The sequence below is a fragment of the Drosophila albomicans genome, chromosome 3 (genome assembly GCF_009650485.2).
Source record: "Drosophila albomicans strain 15112-1751.03 chromosome 3, ASM965048v2, whole genome shotgun sequence".
Taxonomy (NCBI): Eukaryota; Metazoa; Arthropoda; class Insecta; order Diptera; family Drosophilidae; genus Drosophila; species Drosophila albomicans.
This window is the reverse complement of record NC_047629.2, coordinates 31,268,082-31,283,635: the sequence shown is the minus strand read 5'-3', so window position 1 is coordinate 31,283,635 and position 15,554 is coordinate 31,268,082. Positions and strand designations below refer to the sequence as shown.

Here is a 15,554-nt window from a genome sequence, read left to right as displayed (position 1 = left end):
GTTAAATAATATATTACACACTTTCATAAATAAAATAAATGCAAATTCCATTAAAAAATGGTAAAATAAGTAACTCGTAATATGAAAATCATATTCTTGCCAAATCAAAAGTGAATAATTTAATGATGATACACAAATTATTTAATAAATAATAATGAATGCAAAACTAATTATTTAATACGCATTGTAACACTTTAATTCACATTATTTTGTATATTCTTTATTTATTTAATACATAGTAATGAATGCAAAACTAATTATTATATACGCAATGTAACATTTTAATTCACATTATTTTTTATATTCTTTTTGGTGTAAATTGCATACAAAACGCCAGCTCCTTAATGGCAGTTGCTTATGCTTCTGCCCATCACTTCGATCTCCTCCCTCCCCCGACTTGGTCACGCCTAAATGGGCTTTTTGCCCAGTAGACAGCAAGCCAAGTTTACAGTCGCATCCTCTGGCCAGTCAGAAACTGTTGCAACTTTAGTATTGTTGTTGCTGCTTGTGCGATTAATAATTAGTATTTTATTGTACAAAACCTACTTTTCTGGCCCGTTGGCTGTAATTAATTGTTGCGTAAGGCCAAGTTACAGGCAGCTGCAACAACAACAAGCCAAAACAACAACAACAGCAGAAGCAGCAGCAGCAACAGCAATGAAGAGCTGTTTGTTGTACATCCGTCCGGGCGTAAATGCCATCGAATGCGGCTAATTGTCAATAATGATGCAGCGATGCGTGGCAAAGAGGCGGCAGCATCCACATCGACATCGACATGGACACAGACCTTTGACAAACCAACTGAAAACAAACAAAACTGCCCAGCAACAAAACCAAAAACAACAAACAGTAAGAAAACTGCAACAGCAACAGCAACAGCGACAGCTGCTATTGCATTTTGCAATTTCGACTCTTACAACGAATTGCATGACATTTGTCTCTCTGATTGCTGCTGCGCCCGACAGTTGCATCGGGTTAGAGGGGGGAAGAAGGGCACGTGCAACGTGCAGTGGCATTTTTTGGCATATCAATTTTTAGGGTAAATGGACACGCAAATGTTGCAATATGCTATAAAAAACCCAAGACACAATAACGAAAGTTTATTTTATTTTTACGTGGCATATTGCAGCAAGCATTGCGAATAAGATGAACGTCGGTTGAACTACTAAATCTTTGCCTTCTACATTCTTCACACTTTATTTCTCTTGTTTTTTTCGTTTTCCAATTCTGCTACGAGAGTCGAACAAAACTTTAAGAGTTGTCTTATAATTTTGGCCAGTGGTGTATTTGCAACAATTGAAGTACCGGTATTATAACATACATTTTTACAATATTTTCTAACATTATGTTTTCATTAAAATAGCAGTGTGACAGAAAACGAATTATATAACGGTAATTCTGCATATTCCTTTTTGTTAGTTAATCACTGGCACCTTGTAGGCACTGCTATTTCAAAGAGCACAGCTATATATAAAATTCTTCACCAACATTAAATTTATCAACTTATTAAACATCAACACAAAGCTCAAACAGCAAATTCTACGGAGTTCATTAGTTCACTAAAAATAAAAGTTAAAAGGAACAAAGTAAGAATCAGTTTTCATAAATCAATCAGCAAGTGCAATTGATATATTCTAAGAAAGCGGATGCAAGCGAGTTTGTGGATAAACTTTATTACTGAGTTAATTGAATTTAAATATATATTAGAAATTTTATGAATAAATACAATAAAAACAACAAATTTCACTCTTCAATAAATAGTTCTTTAATTGAAATACTCTTACCAAATTAATGGCATGTTAATGGTCATAAAATAAAAATTAAAAAGGTTTAAACTATTGATTTTAATCTACTCTAAAAATTAGATTTTCTTATTTATTTTTTAAATAACACACCAGTTTAGTTGATTTATTTGAAGCTATTCTATGAAGTCATTTATTTAATTCACAAAACTCACAAAAAAGGTGCACAAATTATAGAATATGCTTCCTTGTCATAGATTCGTAAGACTTAATATGATATATTCAAGCCGCGAATCACAATTGCATTCCAGGCAGTATTAGTAGAGCACACAAACAATAAACAAATCAAAATTATGCCGCACATATGCGCACTTAGGTGGGCGAAATCCAACAACTGCAACTTTGCCTTGGAGAAATCTATTTCTGTGCAACAATCTCTCCCGCTAGCAATGCGCCAAAATGTGCCCTGAAGGTGAAATTTTCCCAAAAACGTTTAATTGTAAATTATTGACAGAGTTTTGCTATGATTTCTGCTGTGTTTAGAGGGAAAAGCAAAACACGTTCAGCTTTTGGGGAGGGCGTGAATTTGCCGTTAAATGTGTTGAGATTGAATGGGTTTTCACTCGTCTACAGAGATTTTAGTTTGGGGGTTTTAGGTGGGGTTTTGCATGAATCCAGCCCCATTGGCGAAACCTTGTTAGGAATGAAGACATTAGTGGGTCACTCGAGGGTTAATAGCAACGTGCAGTTGTAATTAATCAACTTGGACACGATAAAACAGCGCCAAAAAGAAAAAGGAAACCAATCGAAAGACTTAGGCAACGAACTTGCTAGCCAAAAGCTATTAATTAAAATAGATTTGTAACATTTGAACTATTAATAAAAGTGCAGTTAGTTTTAATAATTTAGATAGATGATGGTATCTCATGTTCTTAACGAAACACGAAATCAGCGTGAAGCGTGTAAAAATTCACTTGAAATTGTCACAAGGCACTTAAAGAGAATTATTCCACAAACGATTTGCATATTTGTTACAAGCATTTTCGTTTCACTTTGTCATCGTTTTTATTTCTGAAGTTGTCTAAGTCAGCGTCAAGTTCACTAAGCTTCGCCTTAAGGGCAAATGGCTTGTGCGGCTTTAATTGGCCCTCAAACAAATGTAAGTTCAAAGCCAGCAAAGTCAGCTAAACGGGCAAAAGCAGCAGCAGCAGCACTCACATAAATTTGTGGATAACCTTGGGCAAGACTTTCACCCGAACGAAGCCAAAACAATAGACTGAAGAAAAAAAACAACAAGCAAACATCATCAAAACGGAATTAATTCATCAAGGTGTCAAATTATGACGAATTCGGATTCAAAGCAATCCGCAGATGAATGTCAACTTTGAGTAGCAAAAAAGAGATAAGGAAATCGAAATGCAGAAAAGCAGAAATGAAGTGAAAAAATATTAAAGACGAACTTATCAATACCCTGATAACAAAAATAGTTCTAACGGAGTGTCATTTTCTGGTGCTGCTCGCCAGCTATGCTACCCTATTCCCGCCCATATTTAGAGGGTATAATACAAAGCGAATTATTAAATAGTCGCAAACGTGAGGCGCTCATTTTGTTTGTCGTTAAACACGTATTTTACATAAATATTTAGTAAATACAGTTATGCGGCAGACGAAACTGAAATCGAAAAAAATCAAATTCAAAAACCAAATGAAACTTGTTAATATTATTATTGTTGTTGTTGTTGTCGCAGTTGTAGCTTGACCAGTTGGTTTGGCCATTTTGTCAATTTGATGTTTGCCGTTTGCATAATTAAGGTCGATTAGGGTTATTTCTTGTCTACTACTTGTATGCAGATGATGATGATCATCATCAGCATAATCATCGTCGTAGTCATCGTGATGCTCGTGATGATCAAATGAATCTTGAGCTCAAGGTTACGGTTATAACTTATAACAGTGCCTGACAGTTGCACACACTAAATCAGAGCTTTCTGAACTTGCACAACTCTTGCAATCAGACCAAGAGATATATCTTCTTTTTTTTTTGGTTTTTCGGTTGTTGTTTTTATTTTTGTACAGTCATTTATTTACGAGTATAACGTATGTATATTTCCACTTTGGCATCGCGTGCATGACCAGAGCTGTAAAGTGATGTAATAGACATCAAACGGCAACAGCTTTCTCAGTCTCAGTCTCAGTCTGCAATATTTGCAATGTGTTTGTTGTGGGGCAATTAAGCTTTTTGAGGGGGCCCCCAATTTAAAAGCCGTCACCAAACAGAAGCGCCAAGAAAGCCAACTGGCTGAAGCGTATTTGGCCACATTTCGTCGCCGTTTGGTAAGTGTGGAATTATGCCAAAAACTATTGAAAGAGCCGACGCGACACGCAAGAGCCAACGAGTGAGAGAGTGAGAGAGTAAGAGAGGGAAGGTAGCCAAAAAAAAAAAAAAAAAACAAAAAAGCAAGTTGCATTGTCAGCTTCCGCATAATTATGGCGACATAGACAGACAGACTTATACACTTTGCCATATTGTTAACAGTTTGTGCGTCTGTCTTTTGCCTCTTTCTGTTGCATTTTGTTTATTGTCTGCTTATGGGAATTTTTGATGGCTTTTTGCTTTTAGCTCTTGGCTCTGTGTTTTGGTCATTGTCTCATTTCATTTCGCGGCTTTCTTCACCAATTCGCTGACACAACAGTCGCAGCCAGAGCCACAGCGGGCTTAAACTGGGGGCGTCAGCGTTTTACTTTAATTGACATTGACAGTTGACCAGAGCCAAGCCATAACCATAGCTAAAGCTAAAGCCACAGCCACAGCCACAGCCACTGTCTTCACTGTTGGCCATCTTGACCATCTGCTGCTGTCGACATTGTGCTGATATCATCGCCGGTTTTATCCACACACCTGTGTGCCAGCTACTTAGTTTGCCTAGTTGTGCACTTTGCTTTGATAATGAACTTATTTCTTTTTACATTTCTTGATAAACTGCTGAGCTGTGCCAAATGCCTTGGGCCGGCAAACAGGGCGCATGAGTAATGGACTTTGTTATTTTTTGCAGTTAAGTAATGATTACGATTGAAGTTTTTAGTTCAACATGTTTTTGTTTTTCCATAGAAAGTTATATAAGCGTCTACATAATTGAATAATGCAAGCTTTAGAAATTCAAATAATAAATTAATGGATTTTAGACAATCCGCTAGAAGTTTGCTGCTCTTTCACTTTTATGCATTAACCTTAGAAAGCTTTTTAATGGATTCTTTCATGCTCAAAATCGAAAATTATCATAAATTTCGCAAATATTAAAATTGGCCTTCAACCGCGTCTTTTCTCATTATGCAATAGAGACTTTAATGCATAAATATATTTTATATACGAAATGAATCGAAATGAACCTTCAACAGCTTTGCTCTATGCAATCATCAAACATTTAACTCATTCTGGTTTTTTGAGTGCGATGTTATCATTCATAAGCAATCTGTGAGAAGACATTTAACAAGTTATTTTTTTCATATTTTGAAATGCGCATTTTAATGCATTTTAATCCATAAATTTCCAAGAAAAGCAAGAAGACCTTCAACACCTTTTTTCTCATCCAGATTTTGCAACCCTCAAATATTTGACATGATAACGAAGACCTTCCTTATTTGGCAAGATATATAGTTGAGTCCATAAATAAGCGAGATCGGACCTTCAACGGCTTTTTTACACACAATTAACAAACGGTTTTTTTCTCTCATCCCAATGCAGCTAAAGACATGTAAATGCAGCTTATCTGAGAGATGAGATTCGTCGACTCCCACACACAAATCACAACATAGTCTAGTTCGGAGCATAACAAACTGACATAACAGAGTTCAACTGCGAGCGTTTTGCCAAACTACAAATGTAACCTAACAAAAGATAATAAATTTGATTTTCTTAGTTTACGTGTTGCAGGTTGCCGGTTGTTGGTTGCTGGTTGTCAGTTGTTAGTTGTTGGTTGCAGGTTGCAGGTGATGACGGGAAGGATTACGTAAAGTGTCTGTGACCTGAACTCTTTGCATTTGCTTAACATTTCAAATCAGCTGCATTTCATCCGTGTGTAAGTGTGTGTGTGTGCGAGAGTGTGGGTGTAAGGGCGAGCGAACATTTCCATTGTTTGGATGACGAAACAATAGATTGAGTTGGGAACTTGTACCTTGAATGTGTGTTGCACACACCCGCTGACAGCTGAACGATGCTGAAAACAGCTGTTCAAGTGCTTTTTAAATGTACAAAAGACTACCGAAAAATCCACTCAAATAAAACTATGTTTCTGATTGAATTGTTAACGTGACTCGGAGCTAAGAACCACCTCAAACAAGTTTTTGAATATATGGAAACTTTTGATTGCCATCTTATTAAATCAGAAAATAAATGCCAAGAGAACCATCAATTATGTGTCATTTAAATTCATGCTAACCGCGCGAACAGCCCAAGCGTTACGATGCGTATACGTAATATGGCAAACAATCGTGAATGAGTATTTTTTTCTTTGAACAACAACGTTTTTCGGCACTGCCTTTCAAATAACAAATATTAGAAAATAATAAAAAAAATAAATAAATAAATAAATGTAAAGCTATGAACAAGTAAACACTGCGTATACGTAATGTATATAGTTAATTAAACAAAAGACGAGCCATAAACAGGTTGGATAATTAAACATAACGCATAAAGAAATGACAGGCAAACGCACACACACACACTCAATTTTTGTTTATTTATTTGTTTATATTTGTATGTGGCCATAGAATGAGCAGCAGCAACAATAGGAGCAACAAAAAATCAACTGCAAACAGTCGGAACACATTTCGGAATTAAAATTATTCGCTGCAGCTGCAATTGTTGTTGGTGTTGTTGTTGTTGTTACTCTTGTTATAATTTTCCAGCTGTTGTTACAACATGCAACAGACACACACACACACACTCACACACATATCTTGTAGATTGCGTGCAGCATTGCGGTCGCAGTTGGCGTCGCAGTTGCCTGTCGGAAAAACTGTAGACCGCAAAATGAAAGTGAAATTGAAATTGAAATTGAAGAAGACGTCAAAAGCGCAGCGCAACAATAACAATAAAACAACAACAACAGCACACAGCAACAACAGCGAAGCTTTAACTATTATGCAGTGTTTGTCTATGATTTTTCGTAATGGCTAAAACTATTACATTCATGACATTTGCATTTAACATTTGTTATTGTTATTCTTTCATTGCACTGTTTGTTCAGTTTTAACGCTAATTCATTTTGTTTGCCTTTTTTCGTTTCGTATTTTCAAATCAAAAATATTGCATATTTATGATTCGCAACAGGAAATAAACTGTGTGCGAATTGTAGTCTGACATGGTTTCTGTTATACTTAAAAGATTTTATTGTTGGCCGCTCTTTAGCAACTTTTCGATTAAACTATTTAATTAAACAAAACGAGAAAAAGGGAACGTGTGATTTGATTGCGCAGCTGCTATTAAACTAAAATTGATACGCACATTAGCAACCGCCTCAACAACAACAACAGCAACAACTGAAAAACTATTTATTAAATGTTGGAAGAAAAAACAAAGTGTAATTAAATAAAAAAAAGAAAAAAAAATCACACACACGGCCTGAGTTGAAAATACAGTGAGACAGAGAGACAAACAAACAGGTTACTCGAGTTTCTTCTTCGGTGTCAATGAAAAGGCAAAGCGCATAAAAAAAGTGAAATAAAAATATAAATGAGTGGTAAAAAAAAAAAAAAAATAAAAGATGAATTAAAAAAAAAGTGGACACTGGCGTCGAACTGATGAACGATGCCGATCACAACAGCAAACAACACATCGAACACAGCTGACAAGGTTTCGATTGAATCGAATTCGAATCCGAATTCGAGTACAAAGCCAAGCCACAGATCATTTGCCTTAGCATAAACAAACATTGTCTGGAATTGAGTGAAGTCTCTGGCGGCGTGTCCATAGAATTCAAATGCATAGAAAGTTGCAAATCTACTGTTACAGTCTGATTGGAACTCAAATCATTATGCATACAACTTAAAAGCTAGCCTAGTCGAGTGTCTCAATGTGCAGTTTGAAAGCTCTACAAGCTTCTCTCTCTCTCTCTCTCTCTTCTGTTGTGTTCCCTCTCTCTCTGCTTCGCTCTCCTCCGTCTGTCTTTCACTGGGCTTTGTTGCAATACAAGCTGCAATAATTGCAACAATAACAGCGAGGAGAGCAGAGTAAAGCGTATCGGGCAATAATAACTGTAGCAATATTACAAAATCGACTACAATCGAAGCCTGAAAGCGGCCCAAAAGACCAGCAACAACAACAACAACAATGAGATAATAACGTGTAGAGCCAAAAACAACAACAGCAACAACGATAAAAAAAAAACATTTTGAATGCATTTATAACTAAGTACTCATATACCAGTATATACTACTGTAGTAGTACTCTTTGTATGTACGCGAATAAACAAATTAAATAAAATGAAACAAAATAAAAGCAAATCCGTATAGCAGAGAAGCTGACGCAACTCAGAAACAAGCCCACTTTTGGCATAGCCCTGGAAAAACTCGGAAAGCTAATCGCAGTGGCTCGATTAGCAACTTTGAAATAAAACTTTTAACTTTTAACAACAACAACAACGACAAATTTTAACGTGAAACGTGTGAAGGTTTTAATTAAATAACTTGTCTGCAAATTAGTAAATGACAACGAAATTCATTTGCTTGCCATCATCTATTCGATTATTAAATCATTTTTATGGCCACAAGGCAGACAAACTGTCTAAAGAACCGCCAGGCACCGGCGAGAAAGCAGAATTTCACAGTTAAAAACGTGGATCATGTGATAATTTATCTAGCAAAAGGGCACTCGATAAAAAAGTGATCTGCTCGATCAAATATTCCTAAATAATCTTAAACTCTGCACTTATATAAATTACATTTTTAATTAAAAACTTACCTAAGTCCGTAATATTTCTAACTTCGATGCGGCCCCCGTGAAGGGCGACAAACTTAAGGTGAGAATATCCTTTTGGGAATTGTTACAGGATTATTACAGCACTCTCATATGCATATGCAGTAATAGTTGTAACAGGCACACTCGATTGCGAATTGATAATTTACATTTGATTCTAGATATTATCATTCATCGAACACCTTTTAGCGTTTACTTTGATTTTATTTTGATTTGGGATTAAGAACGCGCCTGCGGACTGTGTTCTTCTTCTGGTTGAGAAGTTCTGGCTCTGATCTAAATTTGATGCGACGATAGCAATACTGATAACGATAACAATAGAAAAACGATTGCCAAACGCGCGGCGATTACTGATAACTGGGGAACAGAACAGAACAGAGCAGATCAGATCAGATCAGATTGGGAACAGAACAGAACACAGAACCCACAACACGAACGGAAAGAAAGACGAACAGCGATTAAACTGCAGGCGGGCAGTGCGCTAACATTAAATACGGCGTGAAATTTGCTTGGCAGGCGACTTTAAGCTGCTCTTGGTGTTGTTGTTGGTGTTGTTGTTGTTGGTAACGAAATTTATATTTCACTCATTCCATTTCATTGTGATTGTAATTGTATTGCTTTTATTATTTCTTAACCTTCTGTGGGCTCAGAACACGAAAAAACATAAACAATAAAAAGCGCGGCGACAACGATGACGACGGCGACGACGACAACGACGGCAGCGACAACGCAGCAGCAGCAGCAGCAGCGACAGCGACAGCTACGGCAGAAGCAACGGAAAAAAATGGCAGACTGTCAGACTGTTGGGTGCGAGCGAGATGGGAATTAAAATGGAGATTATACTGAAAGGCAGATTCACTTTTTTCTTTATTTTATTTTTTGCTTTTGCTTTTTTTTTTGTTGCTTTTGTTATGCCCAACACGATTACGAAAAAACGGAGAGTTGAGAGATTGCAAATTGAGCTTAATTCGATCGAGCTGAAGCTGCTGCCATTTCATATGAAGTTGTTGTTGCTGTTGGGGTTGCACTTATTGCCACTGCACTAGGTAGAACTTAAAGGCAGCCTTTACATAAGCAGCGGCTCTTTCTGAAACTCCTTTTGATTTGGGTTTGTTTTCTTGCCTTTTGCGTTTGCTTTTGAAATAATTTTTTTTATTTTGTTAACTTTATTTTGTTGTATTTTAATTGTTGGTACGAATAGTTGGTTGCTTTGCTCGCGTCTGCGTGCCGTTTTTGTGGCCGTCTACGGAAACTGGTCGGCGCACACTAAAGTTAACGTTCGCTTGGGCAGCGCTGCGCAGTCCAAAAAATATAGCTCACGATGATCGGGCCAGCGACAGCAACAACAAACACCAGCGATAAAAGCTGATGGTGCAAGCGAGACAAACAATAAAACCAAAGCCATCGTCACAGCGCAGAGCTTTGGCCCAACCAATGTTGTTGTTGTTGTTGCTGTTGTTTGGCTTGCTTGGCTTAGACCAAAAAAAAAGCTAGTTGAAAACTTAAAGCCAAAGCCATTGCTTTAAAGTTGCCTTGAAAGCTTTCAATGAAAGCGAAAACGTAAACGAAAACGATAGCAACAACAAAACGGCAACAGTAGCAGCAGCAAAAACAAAAGCAAAAGCAAACAACACTTGCATTTTTCATAGTAGTTTGTGCTCAATACAGCTGTAGCTTTTGAGTGAGACTTGTGAGTGAGTTGCTCTTGCGCTCTCACGCTCTCTCTCGCACTTTACTTGCGCTCTCTTCTCTTGTTGCGCTCAGCGTTGAATGACTTTTCGAGTGCATTTTTGTTGCTGAAAAGCATTTGATTAATGTTGTAAAGATTTGTTTTAATTAATCTTTAGCTTGCAATCTTCACATCACCTGCATTGACTCATTGACTCCATGCTAATTTTCAGCAACAAAACAGACATTGTTTAATTGCTGGAGTTTATGAAAATAAAATTAATTAAAAATGTGTCATTAAAGGCATTGACAGCACTGCACATTCCCAACAGGAAGCTGTTAGTTTATCAGCATCTGTTCATTACCCCTTACACTCCCCCCATCTACAATACACTCTTTATGTATTCTAAAAAAAAAAAGAAAATTACAATTTATCGTAGAAGCAATTAAAATTTGACAACCAAATTTAAACGTCTTTCTCTTTGTGAAAGATTAAGAAAGAAAAGTTCATTGGCAGCAGCGTATTGTAATTTTAATGATATGAGAGGTGATTGTGATCCATTATAATTCTAATTTGACTCCCCCATATTAATAAGATGCTCATAAATTGATGTGAACAATCAAAGCGGTCCAATTAAAAGGTAATTGTCACACATTGCAATCAGAATCTGTTTCTCTCTCTCAGCTAAGTGTGAGACGGAATAATAACTTATGTAGGAGGCGGTGCAAGTACAGTGAACCCTCAGAAAAACGTAAGACCAGCAGTCACTCGACTTCTGGTCGACTGGTCAACTGGTCGTGTGGACGACTGGACGACTGGACGACTGGGTGAAATGGCAATGAACTAATCAAGCAACCCAAAGCGTATAAATATTGATACCAGACTCTTGTCTCCCAAAAAAACACTGACTCAACGTTGACGTAGCGATGTTTACGTCGATCCCAATATCATATATACATATATATCTTACATATAGCCTGGAGATGCCAGGTAACCTCAATTGCCATTTACGGTCTTATATAAGCGATATAAGCGAAATAGTAGATTGAAATCTTCATCGGATCGGTGTCATTACACGTGTTGTTGCTTCGCTTGGCATCGCAGCATTTCAAGCGACATTTAGCCCCAGCTGCGATTGGAATCTATTAATGAGCTGTGATATTTTCCTCATCTCCACCTCCAGTGACTCGGTAGCTGGAGAAGCAACAGGTTTCGTTTCATGGGTCGTCGCAGTTACTACGGAGCTGCAGCTCCTCCAACCGAATCCCAATTGAACTCATTACTTTTATGTGGATTTCGTGCTAATTGCCTTGCATTTGTTTACATTGTCTTAAATTTGCTCGTTTTTTTCGGCTGATTTCTCACAGTCTCCAGTAAAGTGTCTCTTCTAAGCCTAAATGCCAGCGCATTACCTTTAATTATTGTTTTTCATTTCATTTCGATTGCTACGCTTTTGTCTGTCTACTTTGCCGTATTTGTTCTGCGTCAACTGTCAGCGATTTGCGCAAAATTATTGACAATTCATCCAGTTTAGTGACACAATTTCAACTGATTTGGCCAGCGACGCACTCAATGAGGATTATGCACTTGTTGAACCAAAAAAAAATATAATAAACAAGACACTTTAAAACTTACTTTTTCAACGATAAGTTGAAAACATACCTCAAATTATTATAAATAATTTTTAATAATAGCAAACTTAATATTAAAACTATAAACACGATTTCTGGTATATATGATAATAAATCCTTATATCCATCTGAAAAAAAACATAAAAGTCATTCAAACAAAATAATTGTTTATTGCAAAAACCGACTGCAGCTTACTTTATCTCATTGCATTGTTATATTTTAAACTCTATGGTATATTTTTAAAGATGTAGTATTTCGATAAGGCTAATATAGCTCTTGGTATATTTTGGTATTTTGCATAGGTGTATTTTGAAGTCTATAGACAATTTTGAATGATGTAGTATGATAAACCAAATATAGGTTTGGTATATTTTACTATATTTTCGGAATATAAATAAAAAAATTTTAACGATCAACGCGCTTTTTCAATGTTTTGATTTTATTGAAAATGGGTACTGGGTATCTCACCGTCGATCACTCACTTGTTATTTATTAGAGCTAAAATATTATTCAATGATTTTCAGTGGCATCTCTACTCTCGCTACCTTTCTTTTATATGTTTGGTAAGTGAAGACGCAACAACCTCTTCTCACAACGGAGCTTCTGACTCACATTAATCCATGTCATTGCTAAGGTCAATGCCAGTGGCCCGCATCGGCAATTGCCCAATAATCCATAAGAGATCAAGAGAGGAACGCATCGCATTCATCCACCAACTCATAAGGCAGCAGCATGTCGTTAATGGTAAGTTGTCGTTTTACGAGGCGTCAATCTGCACTTAAGCATAAAAAAGCAATGTAAAATTTTCAGTCAACATACAATATGGCATAAATACTCGTATGTTCAATATTTATGGCTATTTCGAATTTCTATATACAAGTTAATGACAAACAAAGAAAATCAATAACGATTTGCATAATTTTCAACATTTCACGCTGCCTAATTCGGTTTTGGGGATTGGGAATGGGAACTCGAATTGGAATTGGAAACGATATAAAAAAGAGTAGAAAGAAAGAAACAAACAAAAATACAAAAAACCGCCAACGAAAATTTACGAAACTGTCAACGGGCACAATCTTGGGTCATTTCAAATGATGTAATATAAATAAACGGCGACTAATCAGGTTTTAAACTTTAAGCGAAATTGTAACACAAATCGCCGATAGTAAATATGAATTTGTAATAAACTAAAAATTGGACTCAAACTGAAGAAATGTGCATACATTAAAATGCAAACCAAAACCAAAAACCAAAAAAAAATAAAACCGAAATTCAAAATTTGAAATGTAAATTCAAAAAATATATAAAAAAAAATTGCAGCACTTTAAACAAAAATATTGGAGTAAAATCGATTATATTATAAGCATTATTGCCATTATTATGTCAGAGCAACTGGCTACCAGTTCGACAAATCCCCCATGGACTAAAAGAGACCACAGCGAACCGTTGTGGTTACAGCAAGGCGACACCAAAAAGCAAAGGCAACAACAACTGACCCATAAACTGGGTCTCTTTTTTCCCCTCTCCCCTCTCCCGACTTCTTGGCGATTACTGTTATTGTGGCTTATTGACTTTGTGCTTCTGTTGTTGCTGTGACTTCGATTCATTCAAACAAAAAATCTATAAATATTCATAAGTTAACACACACAGAACTGGCTCCTGCCTTGCGCAAGGAAAACGGGCGCAATCTACAATAGTTGAATATTAAGTCTGGCCCCTTAAAAACAACGGTTATAAACATTTATTAAAACAATTGGGCAGCAGGTTGCTGCCTACTATACTAAAAGTTAATTGAAGTGGGTACATTCTAGACAAGTTAACAATTTGACTATTCTATAATCAATTTTTTACACATTTCAAATAATATTTCTAAATACTTCCTTTAATTAGCGTTGAATATTCATTGTTTTCCTGAAGTGATGAGGACATAATTATCACCCGCCAGAATTTCACACCTTAAAGTTCATTAACGTTAGAGAGTGTCAAGTCAATTTAATTGATGAAGCGGCAATATAACAATATGATTATATCAATTGGCGCTGATATACGGTAGCCATTTCCTGCAGTTTGTCAGTATCGAATTCAATACAGAATTCCCGTGGCCGCAGGCAACGGCCTATAAATGAATTAAACATGCAATTACTAAAGTGTGAATCACTTAGACAGGGGGCGTACCTGTCACTTAAGCAGAAAATCATTTATTTAAAAAGCAGAACATACAAACTAAGCGAATAATTTGTCAGCCTAAAAACGTTGATTAATTGTTCGAAGAAAAAACAAAAGACTGAAGCAACGAACTTGCAACGTGCCAGTCGTAAACTCAGTCAACTCGACTGGTGTCAACAATTTTGAACGCACTTTACGCATATTATTAATCTTAATTAAGAAATCATTTAAAAATAGTCATTAGAGAAAGTAAAGCAAAGAATATGGTTGCAGTTGAAAGGACAACAAAATTAACAATTAAACCACAAAATTTGCATTTTGCAATTTTGCAGTGAATATATATTTTTAAGCCACGACTTGTAATTTATTTCAAACCATTAATCAACTTTTTAGTTAAGTCAGTGTATTTTGGTTATTTTTAGCCGCAGTGTTATTTTTAACAAAAATAAATAGACTCGAGTGTGTGAACCGTCGATTAAAGTCAATAACTTGCAATGGCAGTTCCTTAGCCTTTTGTGCTTCCCAGAATGCTTTGACGTTTCGTTCTGGTTTCTTACAATTTTTTGGGTTAATCAGCGATAAAGCGCTCATCGACGCCTTTAAAAACATTGTGCGAAAATTACTTATTAACAATAAATACGTTTCAATATTGTAATGAGTGAAAAGGCGAAACAAAACAAAAATACAAAAAAACTTATTACAAATGGGCATTTTGTCTTTCACTGTTAATTGCAGCTCATTAATTTGCATTTGAAATTAATTGCCAACGTTTATGCATTGTTATTCACTTTAATATTATTTTTTGCTGCCTGTTGAGATTATTACTTCCTAGGCAATCGGTTTTGACACATCGCCTGTCAGACGTCGTCGTCGTCGACGTCGTCGTTGCCATCGGTCGCCATCTCAATAACATAAAATAACATCAACATTTTTGTGGGATTCCACGCAAATCCCACATCGACATCCACTCGTTTTGGAGTTCAAGTTTTTGCAATTGACCCACAAATTCATTATGCATGCAAAGTTGGTAATTGAATTTGTATATATCTCGCCTTTTACATTTGACGTATACGTAATTTTGTATGTATTGTCTGTCTAACAAACAACTCCCTAACGCGTCGACGCGTCGGACTGCTGACTTTTTATTTCCGTCAACATTTCAGTTATTAGATACAATTACAATTAATTTTCGTTTCAATTTCAATGGCTAAGCACCGCGATTGGCCCAGCATTAGGCATCGTATAATATAATAATATGTTGAAAGGTCTTTGATTTCAATGGGATATAACACACAGTATTATTGTTGTAGCACACTCGATTGCATGTCTTGTGAGTTGATGGGTTTTTAATGCCTACGCAAATGTCATGAGCG

General features: G+C 36.3%; 1 protein-coding gene across 10 annotated transcripts in view; it reads right to left on the bottom strand.

Annotated features, from left to right (window-relative positions):
- Positions 1-9,981, bottom strand: part of LOC117569156 (venom metalloproteinase 3) — a 57,814-nt gene extending 47,833 nt beyond the window's left edge. For 3 of the 10 annotated variants that reach the window (XM_052004830.1, XM_034250215.2, XM_052004829.1), the window contains exon 1: positions 8,701-9,981. The gene's annotated coding sequence lies outside the window, so the exon portion shown is untranslated. The remainder of the gene's footprint in view (positions 1-8,700) is intronic. The other 7 variants (XM_034250219.2, XM_052004831.1, XM_034250216.2 and 4 more) reach the window with 3 other exon arrangements.
- Between the last annotated feature and the right edge of the window lie 5,573 nt (positions 9,982-15,554).